This window comes from Ambystoma mexicanum, chromosome 1q (genome assembly GCF_040938575.1).
Source record: "Ambystoma mexicanum isolate Mex_15411 chromosome 1q, UKY_AmexF1_1, whole genome shotgun sequence".
In the NCBI taxonomy this organism is placed as follows: domain Eukaryota; kingdom Metazoa; phylum Chordata; class Amphibia; order Caudata; family Ambystomatidae; genus Ambystoma; species Ambystoma mexicanum.
The window spans coordinates 470,796,034-470,802,453 of record NC_090922.1 but is presented as its reverse complement, the minus strand read 5'-3'; positions in this window follow the sequence as shown (position 1 = coordinate 470,802,453).

Here is a 6,420-nt window from a genome sequence, read left to right as displayed (position 1 = left end):
GGGAAACATGCATTATGTCCGCCGCTAAGCGGCACATCTGGATATGTGGATGCCTCACCTTCTTTAAGTTGTCAAATATCCTGCCGTCCGAAGCCGCATAGGCAGCCCTACAGAGTGTTTGTAGAGGTTGCCGTGACAACCTGCAGTCCTTCCTCGATTGCAGTTCTATCTTCCTAAACTATTCTAGGTAGAGAACGGGTGCCATCTTTAAGATGGGTCCGTTGTACTGAAAAATGCTTGAGTGCAATTCCATTTCCATTCTAATCCATACAATTGTGGATTGGTTGGGGGCAAATTAAGTAAATATAACTACATAGTTTATGTTGAAGCCTAAAACAGCAAACCTGAAAGACAGATTTAGCGTAATATTAGAAAATTTTACTTGGTGGGTGTTCCCCTATATCTGTCGTCATATATTTATCATCTGATGGCAAATTAAATGCTTAGAGGTTACCATGCTAAAGCCATGGTATATATGATTAGAGAGTGTTAGTCAATATAAATCTCAAATTGGGTGCAAAAGTTGACAGATTACCAGAATACATAGCGCGTGGGGATGAAAAGTCCTTGTGTGTAAACGTCAGTATGTTAGAACATTACTCGAATTCCAAGAATCTGCTTCAAATTAGCATCCATCTTATCACATGACATAATGAGTAAATGGTTTAAGACAGTAAACACATAATCCATTGAGAAAATATATAACAAATTTGTACATCATAGTCTAGAGAAAGTGGTTCATCTCATGTTCTTGATTCAATCCAAATTCAGTAGCTCTATATCGGCAAATAAGGCGGGCTTCTAATTGCCGAAGGAGGACTTCTTTATTTCCTCCTCTTTCGCCCAAACGGGCCCGTTTAAGGCCAATGAATCTCAGATGAGTTTTATCTTCCATTTGGTGTTCAATATGCCAGTGTTGGGCCAGCGGTACAGTTGTGGCCACTTTGTCCATTCCATGTAAATGTTCTCTAATTCTGAATCTCAATTCACGGATGGTACTTCCTATATGTATCCGTTTGCAGATACATATGATAACATATACGATGTATTTACTTCGACAGTTAATAATGTCTGTAATTGAAGTGGTTGTACCTCTCACATCTGTAAAGGTGCTCGTGTCAGGATGCCCATATTTGCACATGCTGCAGCACCCACATTTCTTGAATCCATTAGATACACCGGATAACCAGTGTATTGGTCGCGGTGCAGGCGCTTGTGGGAGTAAAGATGGACTCAAGCTTGATTTCAAGGTTTTAGTTTTTTTGAATATTAGTTTGGGTTCCTCATCTATAAAATCGGTAAGGTGTTCATCCAATTTAAGTAAATGCCAGTTCCTCTTCAGTATTTCTCCTATTTCAAAATTATTAGATGAAAAGGTTGTGATGAAGCTGACTTTTTGCAGTTGTTCTTCATGTTTCATAATTTTGGGGGTTAAAGTTGCATCTCTCTGTATTTTGTTTACTTTGTCCAAGGCCGATTTGATACATTTTTTGCTGTAGCCTCTATGTCTGAATCGATGTTTCAGTAATTCACATTCTTGGAGGAAGTCAGTATTGGTTGTGCAATTCCTGCGAGCTCTCACGAATTCTCCTTTGGGAATATTGGCGATTACTGACTTTTGATGACAACTTGTGGCATAGAGGGTAGAGTTAGCTTCCGTAGGCTTGCGAAAGGTTTTGGTGTGGAGCTTCTCATCTTGTACATAAATGGTAAGGTCAAGAAGGTCTAAGCTGGTATCGCTAGATGGTCCTGAAAGAAAAATTCCTTCATCATTTCTATTTAAACGATCCTTGAAGTCTAAAAGTTCCGGTCAGTTCCGTTCCAAATTAGTAAAACATCATCGATGAATCTAGTCCACATCACAATCTTATTTTATGCTGCTATATCTGTGTACACATACTTGTCTTCGAACATACTCATAAAAAGATTAGCAAGCGCTGGTGCATACTTTACGCCCATAGCAACTCCCTGCTTTTGTTTGAAATATCTCTTGTCAAATAGGAAAATGTTATTCTCCAGGGTTATGGTCAGCATCTCTTTCAACAAGGCTACATGATGATAATGCGAGGCTGTTTCCCCACGAAATGTGTATTCAAGGGTTTTAATTGCTGATTCATGTTTAATCGATGTATAGAGAGCACGGACATCCCAGGTAACCAGTTTATATGTGTTAGCCCATCTGATAGTTCGCAATTTTTTAATAACATCTGTCGAGTCTTTGCATAATGCTTTGGTTGTAGGTACCCTCGGATTGAGTAGATTATCGATATATTCACTGATTTTCTCCGTGACCCAACCAATACCGCTCACAATCGGCCTTCCTTCCGGGATTTTATCAAAATCTTAGTTCCAGCAGGAGTGATAAAGCTGGACAATCCCCATGATCCTCAGTTCTATGAAGGGAAGTGGGTCTGGTGCAACCCCGAAGGAGTATGCTGTTACATGCACTGGTCATTCGATGACCACACAAACTATTATGGACATCTCAGAGGAATAACGAAGCAGCCGAGAGCAGGAGAAGGGCCATTTAAGGATATGGTTGACAAGTCGACCAGAGGGGGGACTGAAGAGGGATGGGCAAAATCACCCCTTCCTCCCCCACCGATGAAGTATATGATGCGGAAGAGGAACCAAAGATATCATGATCGTCCATACTATTTCAAACCAATTCCCAGTTCTCCAATCATTGACAAGTACGTCAAGAGGTACCCACTCAGCCAAACTTACAGACAAGGTGCGTTACAGACCCTATCCAAAGTGGATGAAGACCCTCAGGCGGCAACTAAGGAGACTTCAATTGACAGTATTGAGTATTTATTACAGCGCCTCCACCTGCGGAGAGGGCAGGAGCCCCCATATCTAATGAGGAGCCCAGCCGCCCCACTGCCTTGTGTGCCGCACCATCCAGGAACCGTGTGCCCATCTGCAGCGACACGATGAAAGCACCAGGGATTCGCCCCCTGCCCTGCCTGGGCCTCACCCTGCACCCTCCTGTGCAGATTACAGCTGCTATTGCCCACATTCCTCACCAGGACCGCATGCACCAACATTTCACAAATCCAAAATGTCAGGCGCGATGCGGCCTGAAAACGAGGCTTAGCATCTGCCTCGTTGCCAGGTAACACGTGTTTGTTGCTATTTAAACAAACACTTCCGCCGGCTGGCGGAATAGCCGGCGGCCCCCCCAAGGCCACTATAAGGCCAAGCAACCCTGTTTGCCCCTGTTCGCACTGGGAGCATCTAAGAAATCCAGCCCCTCATCCAGACTCACTTCTCCCACCAGTCTCACCTTCAGCCAGCCTGCAGTTTATGTGGATTGCCCCAGGTCCGGCCAAACGAACTATCAATGGACTGACCTATGTAAGTACGTACTCTAACTGCACCTTTGCTATCCCACCCCACTCTGTGCTAATGTAAGATGATTACTATTGCATGTAGCATATTGTATACCATAGGTATTCATGTTCAGTGAGCCTAGTGAACTGTCTCACTTGAATGTACCTCATTCACCGATTACACTGTAAGTACTCTCTTGTAGCGTCTCAGCGCCTCCGCCCCTCCACAAGTGCAGAACCCCACCCAGCCAGCATCTAGCATGGGCTCATATCACAACACCCAACTGTCCGACCAAACCGGGTCACGTATTATGTGCCTATTAGTCACCAAATGCTCTTCTATTAGTACTAGCCAAGTATTTAAACGGCCCCTGCCTACCTGTAACTATTGCATCTGCCAATGCGCTACTGTTTACTTCATCTAGTCAAAACCAGAACTAGCCTACTTTATCCAATTGTATTAACTGCACCAGTGATTATTGTGCCCATCTTGAACTCTGCTTTAGCAGGCCTACTATTTGCTTTCTGCTACTTTGAACTGTGCTAACTGTGATTTAAGCCCACTTATTGCCTACTGTTTCTATTTTGAACTGTGCTGTGATTTAAGCCCACTGATTTCCTATTGTGTCTATTTTGAACTGCGCTAACTGTGATTAAAGCCCACTTATTGCCTATTGTGTCTATTTTGAACTGCGCTAACTGTGATTTAAGCCCACTTATTGCCCACTGTGTCTATTTTGAGCTGCGCTAACTGTGATTTAAGCCCACTTATTGCCTACTGTGTCTATTTTGAACTGTGCTGTGATTTAAGCCCACTTATTGCCTACTGTATCTATTTTGTACTGCCTGGTTTCTAGCCAACTTTGACTACACTCGTGGACACAAACCGATTGTTCATGGCAATCCTTTTCTTACCCACTCTCACCCTCTCAGTAACCCTCTCCCTACTTCACCCTAACAACACCCCCTCTCCCCTCAACCCCGCCTCCCCATTCACCCCACCCCACCATCCTACATACTCCACAACAATGGGGTACGCCGATACTAAACAAATTAACCAGCAAACCTGTGCCATCAGCCCATTAGAATGGATCCACCGATTTGCTGCTCCTCCCACACCCTGGAAGCCCTGTCCAGTGAAGGACAGAAACCTAAGACTTGGCTCACGGTTCGTACCTCTGAGATCGCTCACTAAAAAACAGCCCCGTCACCCTTGTCACAACCAAGCTCAAGCCAGCACCATACAAACTCTGGACAACGCCCATAAACCCCCATCAACATAACTGAACCTCCTACGATCAAAAGTGCTCTCATCAATGCCCGCTCATTGGTCGCCCATGCGCTTGACATCGCATACCTCATCACCGCTAACAATCTGGATCTCCTGGCTATCACTGCAACTTGGCTGCATCAGACAGCAGGCCCAGCTCTATCCCTCGCCATCCCAGAAGGCTACTGAATTCTAAGGAACGACAGGGACTCAGGCAAAGAAGGAGGAGTAGCCTTTATCGCCAAAACATCCCTTGGCCTCAGACTGATCCCTCCATCCAGCTTCCTGTCCGCCGAACTCCTGTCTGCTAAGCTCCAACTCACGGCCACACAAACCTTCCTTCTGCATCTCATTTATAGACCCCAAGGCCCCCTCTCCTCATTCGAGGAAGAGATATCCAACCTCCTGTCCACCAATACTAAAATAGGATCTCAAATCATCCTACTGGGAGACCTTAACGTGGGCCTTGGGGATCCCAATGACACCAATGCGCTCTCCCTGGAAAATACCATCTCCCAACTAGGGTTCCAGCTCAGGATCGCAGCTCCAACTCACAACAAGGGCAGAACCCTGGACTGGCTAGCGGACCACAACTGCTCCACAACCATCCTTAAAAATGAGCCAATAGCCTGGTCAGACCACCAAGCCATCTAAGGGATGACTCAACCAAATACCACTCCAGCTACTATCCCGCAAACCCTCACCAGGAATAACCGCAACATCACCTTGCAAAGCCTTTGTGCACTAATCCACAACATCCTCACTCCCGCAAACTACGCCAACCTAGATGCGGATAAACTTGCTGACCTCTACAATAAAACACTAAAATCAGCAGTAGATATCATCGCCCCTATCAAACTCACAAAAGCTAAACCAGCAGCCCACTTGAACAAATGGTTCACCCCGGAGCTTAAAACCCTCCGAAACACCAAACGGGCGGCAGAAGCCACTTGGAGAAAAACTCCTAATCAGGCCAACAAAACACTACTCATGATAGCTGCCACCACCTACAAAACCTCTATCCTCAAAGCCAAAAAAGAGACCTATGACAACTGAATTGAAAGCGCCAAATCTAAAACAAAAGAGCTCTTCACCATCCTTAGGGGACTCGAGCCCCCCTCCACACCTTCTGAAACATGCGTGAAAGACGCAGACTGGTGTGAGAGGATTCAAAAAGCCTTGGCAGACAAAATCGCCATGCTTCAATCCAGAATCGAGCATATAAAGCTCAGCCTAGCCATAACATCAACCCTCCACCCCCACCCACTACTGAAATTCCCACATGCCCCCACTTCTTCTTTACTCCAGTATCAACAAAAGAAGTGGAAAGCATCGTCAAAGGCCTCAAGCCCTCCACATGCCAAGGGGACTCCTGCCCAGCTCCCATCATCCGGGAAGGTGCCAACAATCTGACCCCTTTCATAACAGCCCTTATTAACACCTCCTTCAAATCAAGCTCAGTCCCTAGCAGCGTAAAGGAGGCTTGGGTCATGCCCCTTCTAAAAAAAACAACCTAGACCCTAATAACCCAACCAACTACAGGCCAATTACCACTGTCCCCTACATCCTAAAGATCTTAGAGTGGCCTATTTACAAATCCAGAAGCACCTGGAAGAGAACAACCTCCTGGGCCTTAGACAATCTGGCTTCAGACCAATGCACGGAACAGAGACAGCCCTCCTGGACTTAAAAATCTAGATGGACGAGGCAAAGGATAAGGGCAAAATAGCCATTCTCCTGCTGCTTGACCTCTCAGCAGCCTTTGACCTCGTCGACCATCAGATCCTCACGGAACATATGACGGCTTCAGCTGCT